We start from the raw sequence: 22027 nt of genomic DNA, 5'->3' as shown, positions 1-22027 counted from the left end.
AAGAGGATATTTCTTCCATTATGGGATGTCTCAGACTAAACTGTGATCTGCAAATTTTAGGAAGATTTACTATGACACAATAAGGCTATAATGCACAAAACCAGCATTTATCACATGTAAAATGCTGTTTATCACATGTTATACCCATATCACAATGATATTGAGTAATATTTTTTTAAACAATCAGGCCTCTAATGAAATTAGCTGCTTTGCATGCATAAAATTTACTAATGCATGCAAGCAGCTAATACATAGGTAGTCCTATGCTAATAAAATGAGGCAGCTTGACAGAGCCACATTATTTACTGAAAATTATCTATAATTCAAGAGTTGTAGATAATTTTTCAATGGGAGCATTAGGACATTAAAGCACATCTTGATGTGCCCATACTTAAATTAATGGGCCACTTGGTCAGGAACTCCCTCACAATTATAGACCCCTCGGGGGTCTATGTAGACCCCATCCACCCAACATCACATATCAAGGCGGCCCCACAGTAAAAAAAGAAAAAGAAAAAGAAAAACATTGATTGTAATGTGATGATATTCCCCTCCCTCTTCCCAAATCCTCTCCTCTTTCAAAAAATTCAGCCCCGCCTAGTTCTAAACCTCCTGAGGGCTTCTTAATTCTTTACCCCTCTGCCCCCCCCCCTACAGACCCTTCTTCATACTTTATCACAAGTCCCTCGTGTCTAATGATACACCTTCTGGATCCCCTCTCCATATCTTGAAAATAAATCCCTAGGGCAGATTTTCAAAGGGTCACACTCGGCGACGCACGCAAGCCCTGGGACGCACGTATGTCCCGGGCCTTTGAAAAAGGGGTGGGAAGGAGCGGGGTGGGGGCAGGTGCATGCAATCTACACGGAGGCAGGCACAACTTATAGGACAAAGGTAAGGGGGGGTTTAGGTAGGGCTGGGGGGAGGGTTAGGTAGGGGAAGGGAGGGGAAGGTGGGGGGCGGAGGGAACGGAGGAAGGCTCCGTGGCTCGGCATGTGCAAGTTGCACAATTGTGCACCCCTTGCACGCACCGACCCTGGATTTTATAACATCCGCGCGGCTGCGTGCGCATGTTATAAAATCAGGCGTAGATTTGTGCGTGCCAGGTTGTGTGCAGAAATCTACGCCCGCGCGTAGTTTTTAAAATCTGGCCCCTAATGTCTAGTGGGGCCCAGAGCATTCCCTAGGTTCTTGTGATAAAGTATCAGAAGGAGTCTGGGTCATGATGGCGAGCAGGGTGGTAAGATGGCCTTTGGGGAAAAACCAGGGGGAGGACATCGAACCTTTAGGGGAGGGATTATTTGGTACAGGGAGGGGTTTGAGTTGACAGATGGTAAAGGGTGGGTGGTTGCCTTTCAAGATCCCTGGAGATTGTATTGACACTTTGGGAGGGAAGTTAAGACCAATGCTTTTCCTTTTAGGAGATGGCGGTCTGGTGCAAATGGGGCCAACATCATGCATTTTCTCATTTTCCCCACAATATTTTCTCACTGAATTTTTCAGTGAAAAAAAATATCATGAGGTGCCCACAGTGATATTTTCTTGTGAGACTATTGATAATATCATGGGAAATTCCCCCCATGATATTCACCACTCCTGCACTAAAAAATATGGCTTGATAGATCTTCCCTTCTGTTTGTAAAACTATAGTCACAATATATTATTGCACATCAAATCAAAATATATATGGAAAGAAAAATGTATTTACATAGAAACATAAAACATAGAAATGACGGCAGAAGAAGACCAAATGGCCCATCCAGTCTGCCCAGCAAGCTTCACACATTTTTTCTCTCATACTTATCTGTTTCTCTTAGCTCTTGGTTCTATTTCCCTTCCACCCCCACCTTTAATGTAGAGAGCAGTGATGGAGCTGCATCCAAGTGAAATATCTAGCTTGATTAGTTATGGGTAGTAGCCGCCGCAATAAGCAAGCTACACCCATGCTTATTTGTTTTACCCAGACTTGTTATACAGCCCTTATCGGTTGTTTTTCTTCTCCCCTGCCAATAAGCAAGCTTCTCCCCTGCCAATAAGCAAGCTACACCCATGCTTATTTGTTTTACCCAGACTATGTTATACAGCCCTTATTGGTTGTTTTTCTTCTCCCCTGCCGTTGAAGCAGGGAGCTATGCTGGATATGCGTGAAGTATCAGTTTTCTTTTTTTCTCCCCTGCCGTTGAAGCAGAGAGCTATGCTGGTTATGCGTGAAGTATCAGTCTTCTCCCATGCTGTTGAAGCAGAGAGCCATGCTGGATATGCATCGAAAGTGAAGTATCAGGCACATTTGGTTTGGGGTAGTAACCGCCGTAACAAGCCAGCTACTCCCCGCTTTGTGAGTGCGAACCCTCTTTTCTTCTCCCCTGCCGTTGAAGCAGAGAGCTCTGCTGGATGTGTGAAGTATCAGTTTTTCTTCTCCCCTGCCGTTGAAGCAGAGAACTATGCTGTATATGCATTGAAAGTGAAGTATCAGGCTTATTTGATTTGGGGTAGTAACCGCCGTAACAAGCCAGCTACTCCCCTCTTTGTGAGTGCAAATCCTTTTTTCCACATTTCCTCTTGCTGTTGAAGCTTAGAGCGATGTTGGAGTCACAGTAAGCATGTGTATGTTTATTTAATAAGGGTATTGTCTCCAGGCAGTAGCCATCATTCTGGCGAGTCACCCACTCTTCATTGGCAGCCTCGACTATGGATCCACAGTGTTTATCCCACGCCCCTTTGAAGTCCTTCACAGTTCTGGTTTTCACCACATCCTCCGGAAGGGCATTCCAGGCATCCACCACCCTCTCCGTGAAGAAATACTTCCTGACATTGGTTATGAATCTTCCTCCCTGGAGCTTCAAATCGTGACCCCTGGTTCTGCTGATTTTTTCCTACGGAAAAGGTTTGTCGTTGTCTTTGGATCATTAACACCTTTCAAGTATCTGAAAGTCTGTATCATATCACCTCTGCTCCTCCTTTCCTCCAGGGTGTACATATTTAGATTCTTCAGTCTCTCCTCGTACGTCATCCGATGAAGATCCTCCACCTTCCTGGTCGCCCTTCTCTGTACCGCCTCCATCTCGTCTTTGCCTTTTTGAAGATACGGTCTCCAGAACTGAACACAGTACTCCAGGTGAGGCCTCACCAAGGACCTGTACAAGGGAATAATCACTTCCCTTTTCTTACTCGATATTCCTCTCTCTATGCAGCCCAGCATTCTTCTGGCTTTAGCTATCGCCTTGTCACATTGTTTCGCCGACTTCAGATCATTAGACACTATCACCCCAAGGTCCCTTTCCTGCTCCGTGCACAACAGCCTTTCCCCCCCCATCGAATACAGTTCATTCGGATTTCCACTCCCCATATGCATGACTTTGCACTTCTTGGCATTGAATCTAAGCTGCCATATCTTCGACCACTCTTCCAGTTTCCTTAGATCTCATCTCATTCTCTTCACTCCTTCCGGCATGTCCACTCTGTTGCAGATCTTAGTGTCATCCGCAAAAAGACAAACCTTACTTCTATCCCGTCCGCAATGTCGCTCACAAAGATATTGAACAGGACCGGTCCCAACACCGATCCTTGCGGTACACCACTTAAAACCACTCTCTCTTCAGAGAAGGTTCCATTTACCATCACACATTGTCTTCTGTCCATCAACCAATTGCAATCCAGGTCACCATTTGTTTTGTATCACTCTGGATTATTCTAATAATTGTCATTCATTTATTTTTTATTTTTATATACTTAACTGTTTGTAAAAATGTTTCTATTGTTGTAATTAAAGTGTATTTTAATTGATATGTTTATATATTTAGAGCTAAGGAATAAGTTTAATGTATCCTTATTTTAGAAGGCATGTTATATTTTTCTGTTTTTTGTGTAATGCTAGCCTTATCTGTATATTTTTCTAGATATTAATATTTTGAGTATTGGCGGGATGGCAATTTTGAGTCTCCAAATGGCGGCGATCGGCACCATTTTCAGTATTGGGATCGGACGGATGGCATGAAAGGAGGTCACTCCCGGACCCCCGCTAGATTTTTGGCAAGTCTTGTGGGGGTCAGGAGGCCCCACCAAGCTGGCCAAAAGTCCCTGTGGGTCCAACGGGGGTCCCGGAGCAACCTGCCGTCCGACACCAGGACTCAAAATGGCGCTGATAGCCTTTGCCCATACTATGTCACAGGGGCTACCGGTGCCATTGGTCAGCCTCTGTCACATGGTAGGAGCACAAGATGGCGGTGATGGCCATGTGACAGAGGCTGACCAAAGGCACCGTAGCCCCTGTGACAAAGGCTATCGGCGCCATTATGAAACTAGCACCGAGGGTCTGAGTGAGTTCCCGGACCCCACCGCTGGACCACCAGGGAGTTTTGGTAAGTCTTGGGGGGGTCAGGAGGGTGGGGGGGTTTAAATTTTTATTTAGGCCGAATAAAACAGAAATCTGTTTAATACATGGGGAGTCGCGATGCGTTTCGCCTCCCCACGTATTTAACAGATAGCAAAAAATGAGTTGCGGATTACAAATACGTGGAAAACAGATGCACACCTCTAGGTGTTATCCATTAAATAAATTTACCAAAATGAGGACTATCCATAGGGATGTGAATCGTTTTTCAACGATTAAAATTATCGTCCGATAATGTTTATATCGTCTTAAATCGTTAAGAACACGATACAATAGAAATTCTAACGATTTATCGTTAAAAATCGTTAAATCGTGTTAGTGCGCACTAACTCGAGTTAGTGCGCACTAACCCGTTAGAGCGCACTAACTCGATTTAGTGCGCACTAACTGAAATGATACAAATAAACACTTTCCAGGTCACTGAAGGTCAGTTAGGAATGAATATGTGTTCCTATTGGCTGGCTGCCCTCTTATCTATTGATGTTACCAAGGTTACCACTGAGGTGATGGTTGGGGGGATGGGAAATGGAACTGGAAACTAACGAACACCAACAGAAAATGAAACAAAGTGTTCACACTTCCCAGGTCAGTAAAGGTCACTTAGGAATGAATATGTATGTATGTATTCCTATTGGCTGGCTGTGCTCTTATCTATTGATGTTACCAAGGCTAATACTGAGGTAATGGTTGGGGGGATGTGAAATGGAAACAGTTGGAAGCTTGACAAAAAAAGTAATGTAATGATCAGCACTCACGTGACTAGAACTTGTTTGTTTATTATTTTTGTTAGCAGGCACCTGAAATGCTAGTGCATGTTGAATTTGCCAATCACTGTGCATTTTAGAAAGGTGGTCCTGGCTGGAACTGTACACAGTTCAAATATATGTAATTGATTGTTGGTAAGTGTATTTTTTAAGTAGCCACACTGGCACAAGTATGTTTACTTTTCCTCCTACTTAACTCAGTAGCTCAGCTTTGTAAGAAGGGCTTCTCTGTGTGTGTTGTTGTTGTTTGGTGTGAGGAGAGCAGAAACATCAGATCTTTATTCAATCTACTACAGTCATCTCTTACAGTGCCCTATCCCTATTAATACCAGGAGTGTTGTGATCTTCCTGCACACAGTGCCCTAACCCTGATACCAGTCTGAGACAGCTCCCTCCCTGCATTACTAGTGAGAGGCTGGCTTCACAGACAGGGGGGAGCTGCCTGACCCTCACTCCTGACTTCCCCCATGTCCCAGCTAGTGAATGGTGTGTGGGTGAGGGGGGGGGGAGGATGGTGAAGTCTGAGACAGCTCCCTCCCTGCATTACTAGTGAGAGGCTGGCTTCACAGACAGGGGGGAGCTGCCTGACCCTCACTCCTGACTTCCCCCATGTCCCAGCTAGTGAATGGTGTGTGGGTGAGGGGGGGGGGGGAGGATGGTGAAGTCTGAGACAGCTCCCTCCCTGCATTACTAGTGAGAGGCTGGCTTCACAGACAGGGGGGAGCTGCCTGACCCTCACTCCTGACTTCCCCCATGTCCCAGCTAGTGAATGGTGTGTGGGTGAGGGGGGGGGGAGGATGGTGAAGTATGAGACAGCTCCCTCCCTGCATTACTAGTGAGAGGCTGGCTTCACAGACAGGGGGGAGCTGCCTGACCCTCACTCCTGACTTCCCCCATGTCCCAGCTAGTGAATGGTGTATGGGTGAGGGGGGGGGGAGGATGGTGAAGTCTGAGACAGCTCCCTCCCTGCATTACTAGTGAGAGGCTGGCTTCACAGACAGGGGGGAGCTGCCTGACCCTCACTCCTGACTTCCCCCATGTCCCAGCTAGTGAATGGTGTGTGGGTGGGGGGGGGGGAGGATGGTGAAGTCTGAGACAGCTCCCTCCCTGCATTGCTAGTGAGAGGCTGGCTTCACAGACAGGGGGAGCTGCCTGACCCTCACTCCTGACTTCCCCCATGTCCCAGCTAGTGAATGGTGTGGGGTGAGGGGGGGGGGGAGGATGGTGAAGTCTGAGACAGCTCCCTCCCTGCATTACTAGTGAGAGGCTGGCTTCACAGACAGGGGGGAGCTGCCTGACCCTCACTCCTGACTTCCCCCATGTCCCAGCTAGTGAATGGTGGTGTGGGTGAGGGGGGGGGGGGAGGGAGGATGGTGAAGTCTGAGACAGCTCCCTCCCTGCATTACTAGTGAGAGGCTGGCTTCACAGACAGGGGGGAGCTGCCTGACCCTCACTCCTGACTTCCCCCATGTCCCAGCTAGTGAAGGGGTGTGGGTGGGGGGGGGGGGAGGATGGTGAAGTCTGAGACAGCTCCCTCCCTGCATTACTAGTGAGAGGCTGGCTTCACAGACAGGGGGGAGCTGCCTGACCCTCACTCCTGACTTCCCCCATGTCCCAGCTAGTGAATGGTGTGTGGGTGAGGGGGGGGGGAGGATGGTGAAGTCTGAGACAGCTCCCTCCCTGCATTACTAGTGAGAGGCTGGCTTCACAGACAGGGGGGAGCTGCCTGACCCTCACTCCTGGGGTATTGTGATCTTCCTGCACACAGTGCCCTATCCCTGATACCAGGGGTGTTGTGATCTTCCTGCATGCAGTGCCCTATCCCTATTAATACCAGGAGTGTTGTGATCTTCCTGCATGCAGTGCCCTATCCCTATTAATACAAGGAGTTTTGTGATCTTCCTGCACGCAGTGCCCTATCCCTGATACCGGGATGTGTGCAAGAAGATCACAACACCCCCGGTATCAGGAATAGGGCACTGTGTGCAGGAAGATCACAACACCCCCAGTATCAGGAATAGGGCACTGTGTGCAGGAAGATCACAACACCCCTGGTATTAGGGATAGGGCACTGTGTGCAGGAAGATCACAACACTCCTGGTATTAATAGGGATAGGGCACTGTGTGCAGGAAGATCACAATACCCCTGGTATCAGGGTTAAGGCACAAGTTCTAGTCACATTGACTGATCACATTACTTGTTTTGTCAAGCTACCAACTGTTTCCATTTCCCATCCCCCATATACTGTCAGTAGGAAACTTGGTAACATGAATAAATAAGAGGGCAGCCAATAGGAATACATATTCATTCCTAAACTGACCTTAACTGACCTGAAAAGTGTCAAATTGTATCATTTTCAGTTAGTGCGCACTAACTCCCAGTTAGTGCGCACTAACTCCCGTTAGTGCGCACTAACTCGAGTTAGTGCGCACTAATCGGAAAAAACGATTTTTAACGATTTTTTAACTAAAAAATCGTGCCTAAGACGATTTTCTTGCCCTGCCACACGATTTCTATCGTTAAGACGATATGGAAAACGATTCACATCCCTACTATCCAATGTAACTATTGTGGAGCTTTTATTCTGAGGGGAATCATCTGGAAACGTAGGGTTTGCCCCATTTGTTCAGAACTCTCTTCCTTGAAAAAGGAGCTGGCTGAAGTTAAAGCTGAATTAGCTGCAATAAAGAAAGTTTCACCCACTTTACATTATTCAGGAATTAATTCCCCATTACCACAGAAAAACCAAAAGTCAAGGAAAAAGGGGTTTACAATGGGCTCAGGTAGGATAAGACCTGTGACCCACAGATGCCCATTCTTGACAGCTGTGCAGCCCACAAATCTAACCCCCCCCCCCACTAACACAGGGCATTAAGGAACTCAAAAAACAACAGGATTACAGTGGGCTCTGGTTGAATTAGACCTGTGATGTGGAGACCCATGCTGTATCAAGTGACACAAGTACAAAACACATACCCAGTATTAGATAATGAAGAAGCTCTTGAGAAAGAGATTGAAGTGTTATCTGAAAAGAAAGAAGAAACCCAATGCATACAGAAATTCCATAATATAATCAGTAACCAAAGGAAAAAGCTCATTGTGCTGGGTGACTCTGTCATCAGAGGCTCTAATCTGGGAACTCTTAGCGAGAGATGCACTACAGTTAAAAGCCTCCCAGGATCATTGGCCAGCAGAAATGCTATTCAAATATCAAAGTGATCAAAGAAGAAAGCAAAGACTCTAAAGTCGATATTAACATCTATCAGGGGACCAACAACTTTGCTAGAAACAGTATCCAAGCAGTACAGAGAGATTTCCAGTCTCTAGCGAAGCAGATTAGTCACATGGAGACAACCATTGCCTTTGCAGAAGTGTTTCCTGTTCATGGAAAGGGAAAGGAGAGGCTAAGCCATATTAATAACTTCAATATATGGCTCAAATCCTGGTGCAAGGAACAAAGTTTTGGATTTATTGGGGGCTGGGGCCATGTTTGGAACAGTAAAAAGCTCTTTGTCAAAGATGGCTTACATCTGTCTGTCTCTGCAGAGACAGCCAGAGACAGCCAGCATTTTGAACAACAGCTGAGAGAAGAGCCGCAGACCCTGGGAAGTTGGTTTTAGGATTCATCGAGGCCCCTGAGGAAAGGCTTTCACGTCTGAAACGTGCACGTCTGCTTTTTTACTCTTCTTTTATCATTCTCAGTTTCACAGATTTAATGCAGAGCATGCATATAATAACACTCTAATGCCACGGAAGAGTCCTTCAGGTTCATTGGGACAAATATAAACATCAAAAAAACCTTTAAAAAAGAACTTAAGGAGGAGGAGGAAGGTTAATGATTATAACACCACCCAACAGTGGTGCTGGGCACCTACACTATATGTATGAAACCTTTCTCTAACTCCATATATTATTTAAAAGAATACATTTTAATATATTCTAAATAAAACACTTGCCACAGGTTGTGTAGGGATATACTTTAATATTTAACACATTCAAAATCAGTATAATCCACATTTTGAAGTTGATACTGTTGACAGCGATTGAGCATTGCTCAAGATTGTTTCGTTTAGTTCTTTAGCTCGCTGTAGTTTGTGGTGTACTTTTTGATATATTTTGGTTTGTCACAGTTTATTTTTACATCTGTCTGTGACAGGAAAAAGGATCCTAAGAGATAAATTCAAATCCTATGTGAAAAGGCATTTAAACTAGATGCCGGAGGTGGCAGAAAGAAATTAGAATGTCACCTCCCAAATACAAATGCAATGGAAAAGTGTGACGTGGATAACAAAACTCAACTAAATAAGTCTCAAAAGGAGTCCAAGAAAAGCAGTAACCTGAACGAGCAAAGCTGGAAAGCTATGAGCACAAATGCTCATAGATTGGGCAATAAAATCCCAGATCTGAAAGCCCTAATGGTGGAGGCGGACTTGAACGTTGTTGCTGTCACAGAGACGTGGTTCATGGAATCTCATGATTGGGATATGGCAATACTGGGCTATAACTTGTTAAGGAAGGACAGAGAGGACAGGAAAGTGGGAGGAGTGGCTCTTTATGTCAGAAACAATATCCAAGCATCTGAGCTGCAAGGAAGATGAGGCAAAGAAGAAGCACTATGGGCTGACCTAAAAAAGATGATGGGGCATCCATTTTTATTGGAGTGGTTTACAGGCCTCCATATCAAATGGAAGAGCTCGACTGAGATCTGGTTGAAGACATCCAAAAGATGGGAAAGAAGGGAGAAGTGGTGATTGTTGGAGATTTTAATCTGCTGGATGTAGACTGGAGAATCCCTTCTGCAGTAGTAGAGAGATAGTGGATGCCTTGCAAGGGGCTCTGTTCAAACAAATGGTATTGGAACCTATGAGGGAGGCAGCTATACTCAATTTAGTGCTCACTAATGGAGATAATATCTCTAATGTTCAGGTGGGTGCCCACCTCAACACCAGTGATCATCAAATGGTATGGTTTCATATCACAAATAGGATACAGAGAAGAAACACGAAGACCCGAGTTTTGCAGTCCAAAAACACAGACTTTGATGAAATGGGGAAGTACCTGGAGGAAGAACTAGAAGGCTGGGAGAACAAGAAAGATGTGGAACAACAATGGACCAAACTAAAAGGAGCAATTACCAAGTCAACTAATCTATATGTTAGAAAAATAAAGAAAAGCAAAAGAAAAATGAAACCTATCTGGTTCTCAAAGGAGGTGGCTGATAAAATTAAAACTAAAAGAACAGCGTTCAAGAAATATAAAGGATCCCAAATGGAGAAGCACAAGGAGTAATGTCTGGTGGAACTGAGGAAGACAAAGAAAGTAATCAAGACAGCAAAAAGTCAAGCAGAAGAAAGGATTGCCAATGAGATAAAGCGAGGTAACAAAACATTTTTCAGATACATCAGAAAAAGGAGAAAAGTTCAAAGTGGTATAGTGAAATTGAAAGGTGAAAAGGATCAATGTGTGGAGAGAGATAAAGAAATGGCAGAAAATTAAACAAATACTTCAGTTCGGTGTTCACTAAAGAGGACCCTGGAGAGGGACCGTCACTAGTTAACAAGAAACTGGAGGGGAGTGGAGTAGATGTAACTCCGTTTACAGAAGAGAATGTATGGGAAGAGCTGGGCAAACTAAAAGTGGACAAAGCCATGGGGCCTGATGAGGTTCATCCCAGGATACTGAGGGAGCTCAGAGATGTGCTGGTGGGTTCGCTGCCTGACCTTTTCAATAGATCCCTAGAAATGGAGTGGTGCCAAGTGATTGGAAAGAGTGGTGGTGGTCCCGCTTCACAAGAGTAGGAGCAGAGAGGAGGCTGGAAACTACAGACCGGTTAGCCTTACCTCGGTGGTAGGAAAAGTAATGGAGTTGCTGCTGAAAGAAAGAATAGTGAACTATCTACAATCAGAAGAATTGCTGGACCAGAGGCAGCATGGATTCACCAGGGGAAGGTCCTGTCAGAAAAATCTGATTGACTTTTTTGATTGGGTGACTAGGGAATTAGATCGAGGAAGAGCGCTCGCTGTCATCTACTTGGATTTCAGAAAAGCTTTTGATACGGTCCCGCACAGGAGGCTTGTGAATAAAATGAGAAGCTTAGGAGTGAGTGCCAAGGAGGTGGCCTGGTTTGCAAACTGGTTGACGGACAGAAGACAATGTGTGATGGTAAATGGAACTTACTCTGAAGAGTGTTAAGTGGAGTGCCGCAAGGATTGGTGTTGGGACTGGTCCTGTTCAATATCTTTGTGAGTGACATTGTGGAAGGGATAGAAGGTAAGGTTTCTCTTTTTGCAGATGATACTAAGATCTGCAACAGAGTGGACACGCCGGAAGGAGTGGAGAGAATAAGATGGGATTTAAGGAAGCTGGAAGAGTGGTTGAAGATATGGCAGCTGAGATCAAATGCCAAGAAGTACAGAGTCATGCATATGGGGTTTGGAAATACAAAAGAACTGTTTTTGATGGGGGGTGAAGGGCTGATGTGCACGGAGCAGGAGAGATACCTTGGAGTGATAGTGTCTAATGATCTGAAGTCGGCGACACAATGTGACAAGGTGATAGCTAAAGCCAGAAGAATGCTGGGCTGCATAGAGAGAAGAATATCTAGTAAGAGAAAGAAGGTGATAATACCCTTATATAGGGCCATGGTGAGGCCTCACCTGGAGTACTGTGTTCAGTTCTGGAGACCATATCTCCAAAGAGACAGTGACAGGATGGAGGCAGTCCAGAGAAGGGCAACCAAAAAGGTGGATGGTCTTCATTAAATGACTTATGAGGAGAGATTGAAGAACCTAAATATGTATACCCTGGAGGAGAGGAGGAGCAGGGGTGATATGATACAAACTTTCAGATACTTGAAAGGTTTTAATGATCCATGGTCAACAACAAACCTTTTATGTTGGAAAAAAATCAGTAGAACTAGGGGTCACGATTTGAAGCTCCAGGGAGGAAGACTCAGAACCAATGTCAGGAAGTATTTCTTCACGGAGAGGATGGAGGATGCCTGGAATTCCCTTCCGGAAGGATTTCAAAGGGGCATGGGATAAACACTGTGGATTCATAAAGGCTAGAGTATGGAAATGAAGAGAAGAGCCATGGGGGTGGATTACTGGAGTGGAAGCTACTATCTGGTGATTACTACCCTTACTCAATAAGCCTTCACATGGTTAATGCAACTCCAACATGCCTCTCTGCTTCAACGGCAGGGGGAAATATGGAAAAGAGGATTTCCATTCAGACAACAACCAACAAGGACTGAACTTCACAATCTGGGTAAACAAATAAGTGTGGGGGTAGCTTGCTTATTACGGCGGTTACTACCCCAAACCAATTAAGCCTGATACATCACCTTGAATGCATATACAGCATTGCTCTCTGCTTCAATGGCAGGGGGAAATGTGGAAAAGAGGATTTGCATTCAGACAACAACCAACAAGGACTGAACTTCACAATCTGGGTAAACAAATAAGCGTGGGGGTAGCTTGATTATTACGGCAGTTACTACCCCAAACCAATTAAGCCTGATACATCACTTTGAATGCATTTACAGCGTTGCTCTCTGCTTCAACGGCAGGGGGAAATATGGAAAACAGGATTTACATTCTGACAACATCCAACGAGGCATTGATCTGTGCAGTCTGGGTAAACAAGCATCGGGGTAACTTGCTTGATGCGGCAGTTACTACCCTTAACCATTAAGCCTTATGCTCACCTTTGATGCAACTCTAACATTATCTCTGCTTCAATGGCAGGGGATGGTAGGAAATTTGAATCAAACAGTTACCAACAAGGGCCCTGAACTTGGTGGTTGGTGAAACAGATAAGTATGGGAAAATAAGTGGGCAGACTGGATGGGCCAATTGGGGTTTTTTTTCTGCCATCATTTCTATGTTTCATTTCTATGTTTCTAATTCTGCAATATTTATGTTTTAAATGTACTATAGAAGACTGTTGATTTCATGTACCCCTGATGCACTGTTCAGTTGAAACATGGTCATGACAGATCTATAATTTAACTATGTTTGTCATATTTTAATTGTATATATGGATGTATGGATTTGAAGCCATATTATTAAACTAAGATTCATAACATGTACCTCCAGGTGCCAGTATTTATTTATTTAATTATTTATTATATGTTCATTCATTAAAATATGCTAAGTTTTTTATAATTTTATTTTTATTGAAGTTTCAATCAAAGTTACATTGAAAACAATGTTACAGAAAAAGATAGAAATAGCATTATCCTTTTTAAGTCACCTCACTGGGAAATTTCCCTGTTCACCATATATTATAAGAATTGTAGGAGAACCAAAAATTAAAGCGGGTCCAAGGAAAATATAGTTCTCTTAAAACATTTAATTGCTATACTGTGTCATGTACCATGCAATTGGGGTGTGCATTCGGTCCCTACGTATTGGCAATCCGCAACGGATGTTGCCATTTTTGTTGTATTCATGGGGAAGCGAAATGTATCACGATTCCCCACGAATACATGAATCTTCGCCGAATTATTTGGCCGCCTAAATAAATCAATTTAAACAAACTCCCCACCCTCCTGACCCCCCCCCCCCCCCAAGACTTACCAAAACTCCCTTGTGGTCCAGCGGGGGGTCCAGGAGCCATCCCCTGAACTCTCACATCCTCGGTGCCAGTTTCATCATGGCGTCGATCGCCTTTGACCTACTATGTCACAGGGGCTACCAGTGCCATTGGTCAGCTCCTGTCACATGGCCATCGGCACCATCTTGTGCTCCTACCATGTGACGGGGCAGACCAATGGCACCAGTAGCCCCTGTGACATAGTATGGGCAAAGGCTATCGGCGCCATTTTGATTACTGGCACCGATGGCCCAAGGGCAGAAGATCACTAAGGGCCCCCCTTTGGACCCCCAGGTAATTTTGGCCAGCTTGGGGGGGGGGGGCCTCCTGACCCCCACAAGCCAAAAGTCCAGCGGGGGTCCGGGAGCGACCTCCTGCACTCCGGCCATCGGATGCCAGTACACAAAATGGCGCCGATCGCCTTTGCCCTCACTATGTCACAGGGGCCATGACATAGTGAGGGTGCCATGATGAAACTGGCACCGAGGGTGTGAGAGTGCAGGGGATGGCTCCCGGACCCCCCGCTGGACCACAAGGGAGTTTTGGTAAGTCTTGGGGGGGTCAGGAGGGGGGGGGGGGGGGTTGTAGTTAATTTTAATTTTAGCTGGGACACGAATAGGAATTGCCATATTAATGCATCGGGGTGCCATACGGCCGAATGCAATGTATCTGCTCCCCGACGAATACGAATCCCGAATGCAACTTATGGTGTCCCTCTGCACATCCCTACCATGCAATCTCTTTTAACCACACCTCTTGGATTACTTAGGAGTGCGAGTCTAAGTATGCACGTAATTGTTCTGGCTCAGAAACAATGTATCTATCATTTTGATAAACCAAAATACACCTGCATGGGAACCTTAAATAAAATTTGGCTCCTCGTGAGATCACTTCACCCTTCATCATCAGAAAAGTTTTTCTTTTCTCCTGCATCTTCTTAGTAATATCTGTATGAAAGTCACCAACAATGTTGCTCTAGATTCTATTTTACTCTCAAAATAATTTTCCAATATCTCAGTAAGATTGAGGAAATATGATCCTGATTTTGTAATCTCTTTTCTTCCCTTTTTTCAGATAGATAGAATATTTTTGAAATTGCTGGAATAAATGTTTCTGAAAGACCTAAAATATTGATGAAATAACTTTTGAGCAAATCCTTAGATGCCATCCATCTGGTTTTTGGAAAATTCAAAAGTCTTAGATTATTTCTTCTTGAATCATTTTCAATGCGATCCATCCTCCTCATCACCACACTCTCAGATTTTATCAAATTACACTGCACCTCTTTCACACTTTTAATCTCTGTCTCAACATTTTTCACAGAAATTTCCACCATTTGAATCTTGTTCTCCAATCTATGTGCTTCTTCCATATTTTGTTTTACAACATTTGTTAGGTCATTTATAGTTTTATTCATATTCATAAGTGCCTTCCATACTTATTCCAGGGTGATTTTATTGGGCATTTCCAACGATGGATTAAGAATTACATGTATCTCAGTCTCCTTACCTCCCCTCCCCAAGAGGCCAGCCTTGCCCAGTTCCAAATGCTGTACCTCCTCTTTCTTACCCTTGGAACCCAAACTTGTCAGGCTCTCCGAAGCTGATGATTGTTCATCATCTCTTCTCAGGGTGTTGGATGTCCTTGGATCTAGTTGTAACCCCGGCTTTGGGAATTGTTGTTTAATCCCCTCACCATCTGGGGGCCTGTATGGCAAAGCTGGAACTGTTGGTGCTCCGGGGCTGAGTGATGTTTCTTTGGCCATAGCATCTGGCGACTGCTCTTCACAGTTGACGCTTATGGCCCCTTCCTCCGGTCTCTGGTGCATGTTCCCGAAAACGTACTCAATTCGCGATTGTTGAGAAGAAATATTAGGGGTAGCGGTAAGATTATCACGTATCCTTGCCTTTCTTTTAATATGTAGCATCGCTGATATGTAGAAAGAACTATTCAAGGCAATAGAAAGGACTTCAGAAATCTCCGCGGAGCCGAGGTGATTTCCATGCTCACAGTGTGGCAGCCATCTTGGTTCCCCCCAAATATGCTGTTTTATTAGTCATCTTTATACTTTCATTATTTATATTTTAATTATTATTAATTATTTTATATATAGCTGCTGTCCCAGGGAAGTGCGCACCAGCAGCCGGCCGGCATGCAGAGTCTACTGCTGCTCCAAAGGAGTAGCAAGGTAAATAAAAAAAAAAAATCTTATAGCTAGGAAGGGGTTAAGGGTTGGAGAGGAGAGGAGAGGGGAAAAGGTAGGAAGGTTAGGTAGGGGAATAGAGAAGTTCCCTCCTTAATTAAAGTGAACTGGAAAAACCCTACTCGCGTCATTTTTAAAGTTCCCCCCAAGCACTGAGGAGGCTACCCGCCTGTACATGCATGTGTATATGTAAAAATGTATTTTTATGTTTCCTTTCTTAACTAAGCTGTTTCATTGTATTCGACTAAGGAATTTTTTCCTGCTTTTTCTGTTTCACTGTAAACCGGCATGATTTGCATTTAATGCAAGAATGTCGGTATATAAAAGTTAAAAATAAAAAATAAAATAAATATTTTATAACATGCATGTGATAAAATAGTCATGTCCAGGGAACCATGTGCACATTATTTTTACAATCTACCCCATTAAATTTATCACACCCACAATATTTTCACATTGCATGCTGCCCAAACGGCATTTCCATGTTTTGGGCAAGAGAGAGAGAGAGAGAGAGAGACTCTTTTTAAAGCTTGCATTATACCACTGTAGGAGGGTCAACTAGTAACTTAAAGTGAGGTTTTGGTGGTAGTCTAGGCTTTGGGGGCAGATTTACATGTACAGTCAGAGGTATGAACAGCACAGTACACATCATATGCATCTTGTGATGTGTTATTTATTGCATGCATTACGGCATTATTGCAGGCTTTAGGGCCCTAACACCCACGATAAGGCCCTAACATGATCTGATGAATTACCCTCTTAGCAGGTTATAACTGAAAATCATCTAAGTTAGCTAAATAACCTTCCTCCTCCAGGAAATGCTTCTGGAATGTCTGCTTTTCATCCAGCTAGATTTTATTTGGATAAGGGCAGAATATGTAAGTTTTCCATTTAGATGGATAATTTTTGAGTTATTCATCAAAATATCTTTTGAATATGGACCTCGAAAAAACCTATTATGGAATAGAGGGTGCTGCAATAAAGATAAGGCACAGTGTCAGAATTCAATCGAGGAAGAGAAGAACTTTAAATTTCACCAACATTCTAGCATGCTCCTGGAAATAGTTATGAATTTCTGACTTTGAGAAGATGCAGCCATTCTAACATTATGACCTTTTTAAGTGGAAAGGTGAAGATCCTGTGGAAGGATGCCATAAGTACAGTATGGTTTCCTTGTTGACCCTGAACCTTTGCAGACCCCAAAACTATGTCTTGGTCCTGTATACTCTTTTTAAAGGGTATCTTCTCCAACATTCTCGCCTCCCTCCGCTCAAATATTACCTCAAGAGTATCTATACGTTTATTTTATCAAGTTGAAATTTAATCTTAGACCACTCACTCGCCCCTATTCTTCTCCATTATACCTCAGTGATAAACTGTTTGTGCATTCTTGATGAAATTTTCACATATGTTGTTGTTGTTTATAAAACACCAAAGTAAATATGAACTTGCAAACCTTACCTAACATGCACAAACATGCCTTTTGAATGCTTTTACATGTTGTATGCAAGTACTCAACCTGTTTGAAAATCTGATGTGCCTGCATATGCAGCACATATGAGGTACATGCCATTTTTTCATTCAGAACCACTTTGAACATGTACTCAATACTAGTGCGCACTAAAAATGAAAATGAAACAAAAGAATGTGCGTCCTTAAAAAATAAGTCAAACTGAAGGTAAATATTACACACACAAGAACCAGTATCACATAACACTGACACTTTTATACAGAGGAAGCTAAAAGCTGCTTTGAAGTCACTAAAGTGAAAATATTGTAAGAAACAGATGTCAACTGTTGTGGTAGACTTACCCTGATGATACACATTGTAACCCTCTCATTGAGATTGCAGTCTTTCTCCTGCTGCTCAATAGCTTTCTAAACCATACCTAGGCATAGTGGGGTAGATTTTCAAAACAGGGCACGGGCGTACATGTGCACGCTCTACCCAGCGCGCACACATGTATGCCCGATTTTATAACTTGCGCGTTCAGATGGGCGCAAGTTATAAAATTGGGGGTCAGTGCTTGCAAGGGGGTGCACAATTGTGCACCTTGCGAGCGCCAAGCCGAGTTGCCTTCTCCCGTTCCCTACCCCCCACCCCACCTTCCCTTCCCTTCCCCTACCACCCCCTGCCTTTTCCCCCATACCTTTTCCTTGGTTTTTTTTTTTGTTTTTAAACTTACTTCAGCCCTGTACCAAATGGCCACTGTGCCAGGAGCCTCCTCCCCCGCCCCACCCCCTGGACCGCCCCACCGGGCGTGAGTAACCTTTTCAAAATCCGGCCCAGTGTCAATAAGTGAGTCCAACGAAATATTTTGCTTTCTCCTGCAATCTATCTTGCTTACTCATCATTTTTCATACTACGATTTAAAGTAAGGGACTTCAGAATTGTTTCTTTCTGTCTCAGAGTTCCAACAGAGGAATGAGGGAGCAAAATGGTAACCGCTTAAATTGTTCTTAGTTTTACTTGCCCTTAAAAAAAAAAGAAAAATGATGAAGCCGTGCTAGATTGGTTGAAAGAGTGCTGAAACATAATTGGTCCTGCTCTTTCCTTTTTTCATCCCCTATGGATTCTGCTATGCCTGGTTTCAGGCTGAAAAAATTATTGCTTTGCTTCTGCCATAGATTTTAATGAGCTGGAAATGATTCCAAATTTTCATAGACTGCACTCATTGTTTGGTTGTCCCCAATCAAACTGAACATCAACTCAGGCATCATGTTTTCCCATTTGGATTGAAACAAACACACATCCCTAATGAAAACTACTTTCCATTGACTATTCAGAAATCTATTTTACAAAGGATACATTTCAAGGCTTCAATACAGTGCATCTGAGTATATTCTAATATCTTTCCTTTTTCTGTCATTTAAAGAAACTTTTATATATATATATATATATCCTTTAAATGGAACAGAGTAAACCCTTCGATCATACTATTTAAAAGTAAATGAGACCATCATATATGGACTCCATGAGCACTTTATTCAAACAAGGGCCCTCAATATAATCATGGGTCTCTTTTGAAACATTTGCATTGCTTTTTAGAATATCATCAATTCTTAGCAATACATATCCCAGAACTGCAGAACAGTTCATGCAGAATTCATAATGAAATGGCCAACAAGGCTCTGTGTTTCGATATCTTTCTGCTTCAGGGGAACACTGCCTCAGTCGATCGGAATGTCACATTTTATAAGTTTTATCATGTGAACCAATCAAAACAACCCTGTGCTCGTTCTCACTGATAGGATGAACTTTCTTGCTAAAAAGACGTCATTTAGTTCCTTCATTCTTATAGGCAGGATAAAGTGCTTAAAGGAAAAGTCACACATAGGATAACACAAGGAATGCTACTCAGTTTTCTCATTTAGCTCATTTAGGCCAAACAGTGTCCCATTATAGCTATCTTGATACTCTAGCTATATGTTTATTTCCATTTCTCAACATTACAGGTTGTCATAACATGAAGGTTCTAATAAAAATAATGATGTGCATGAAATTGTTTGTATTTGTAGGTGCACAAACTTCTTTTAAAGGTGTTTGTGAACTAATTTGTCAAATCAGCTGAAATTCCACTGGGTCATTGAATCCATTTACAGCCATAATTATTTTCTTTTGATTTTTTTTAATGGGGACTGATGGCAAAATATACAACAGAGCCAATGGCAATGATCATAGACCTGTTACTGATTTTAACCACTTTGCCAGAACTCTGCCAATTGTATTGAACTTGAAGCAGGTTGAAATTCACCCGGTTCAAATTCAAGATATTTCTTTTACCAGCTCTATGTGAAGCTCCTGGGGGAAGATACATAATTTTTAAAGAATAAAACTAAGACCTGCACATTAATCATGATTTTCATTTCTTTTGCCTCAGAAAGGCAATTTTCCTAATGAAATTACTTTGTGTGATATTTCATGTAACAACATAATTAATAATAATGAAATGGGAAAGAGAATTGAGAGAGAAAAAAATTACAAGCTATGAACTGTCTGTATTAGTCTGTAGGTTTAATTTGTTAGCAGAATTCATGCTTCAATATTCAACTGGAATAATTTTATATTCAGAGATGAATTTCATCATCTGACCACTCAAAATCCAGATTTGTAAAAACTTACAAAACTATCTATGAAAATAAAAGGGCAATAATTATATATGCATTTTATACATTTTCATTTGCATTTATGTAGGAGGTTGAATATTTTATTTAGTTAGTGGCAACACTGCTGTTTTTGGATAGTTCAGTGTGTTACTATAATTGCACAATCTATTATACAAATTAGAGTGGCATTCTCATTTATTAATCAACATTTATCATGATTAGTTGTTTGAAATAATCATTTTACTCAGTAGAACCCTAATCTAAACCCACTGTATTTTTTATAAGGTAGTGATTACTTGATTTCAGCAATCAAACCTGAACTTATCCAACCTGATCACTGAATATGATTCCCAACTACAGCAGAAGCTCTATTATCCAGCATCCATGGGGGATAGATTTATTGGTTAATCAAATATGCTGGTTAACTGAGAACACTGAAATACACTGGTGCAGGAGGAGAGCGCAAAGGCAGAAATGAGAGCACAGAGCAGAGCAGAGAAGAGCAACTTTAATCCAGACCTTTCCTTCGTATATTTCCCCTCTCCTCCTGTCCCTTGCAAGAAATAGAAGGAGAGCTGGAAGCTGGAGTGGATAGAGTAGAGCAGAGAAAAGCAACTTTACTCTCTAATTCAAACCCTCCCCTCCTGTCATCTCCCATACCCGTCCTTACAGTGAAATCGAACTGAGATGCCAATTTACTGAGTATTCTGGATGCTAAATGCCAGAAAACTGAGCTTTTACTATACACTGAAATTCATACTTTAATTAGCTATAAATATAATTTGGTTTTTGAATCTGGTTTATAAAATCTATTAATCTAAAGTAATATATACCATCCCCTCTAGCTTCAAAGAAGAACATCTGATTTGTGTTTTGTTGGTTAAAGAATATTACTATAGTTGTTAGTTAAAGAGGGGTTTTGTATTGGGATAGTATCTCGTTGTATTAATGATGTATATTAGCTTTATAGCTTGATAGTTACAGAGTAATATGATAGTGGGAGATTGCCACTGCCTTAAACCAGAATACTAGTTTCAGATTAATAATATTGCATATAGATTGGAAGGCTGGGATTAATGTTTACAAATTTAAATTGAAAGTGCAATTGACAAAGTGTGGTTTATGAATGTGGTATGTATGGGGATGAATGAGAGATGACTTAAATCATCATGGTCAGGACAGCAATAGCTAAGACCTTAACATTGAACTCTCTTAAAGAATGGCTTTCAATTTATACCTTTTTATCTTACAGTTATTAAGTCTGGCATAATACTGAGTGGTTAAAAGCTAACATTTTATCAGGGCTCCTGAGATGATGATTAATTACAATCTCTAACACTCTCCCATCTGCTTACAGAGTAGATGAAATGCTTAATGTTTCCAACTTTGTACCACCAGACTAATAAATAAGTTTATGAAAAGTGACTAGAGCAGTAGTGTGAAAACAAAACCTTCCTAAATATTGTTGTATTTCACTGATCAAATGGAGGTAGAATATGTGCTGCATTTCCTTTTATGTTAGTTCTCTTGGTAATAAAACAGCTGCTTTTTTGAATGAATCTGAAACACAGAGGGGTTGATTTTAAAAGCATTGTTCACACTAAAAGCCCATGCATGGATTTATGTGGGCTGCTCTTGAGCAATTCTGGATTTTAAAAGTTGTGATTTGCACATGTATATGCATGTGTGGGTCAACTGGGGGGGCATGCAGAATGAAGAATGGTAATTAATTAACTCTACAGCATCAGCACATTTCATTAATGCCTCAACTATATTGAAAGGCATACATATACTCTCTATGAAAATCCCCAACTTCTTTTCTCTGTTCCAAGTTAAATGTATCCCTTGTTTTATTGTAACTGCAACTCTTAGTTTTCATTTGTTTAATGTTTACTATTACTATTATGAGGATCAATGTTATTTATTACCTGTTTTGTTCCTTCTATACTTGTTAATTGTAAACC

This window comes from Rhinatrema bivittatum, chromosome 1 (genome assembly GCF_901001135.1).
Source record: "Rhinatrema bivittatum chromosome 1, aRhiBiv1.1, whole genome shotgun sequence".
In the NCBI taxonomy this organism is placed as follows: Eukaryota; Metazoa; Chordata; class Amphibia; order Gymnophiona; family Rhinatrematidae; genus Rhinatrema; species Rhinatrema bivittatum.
Note: the sequence above shows the minus strand (reverse complement) of the source record.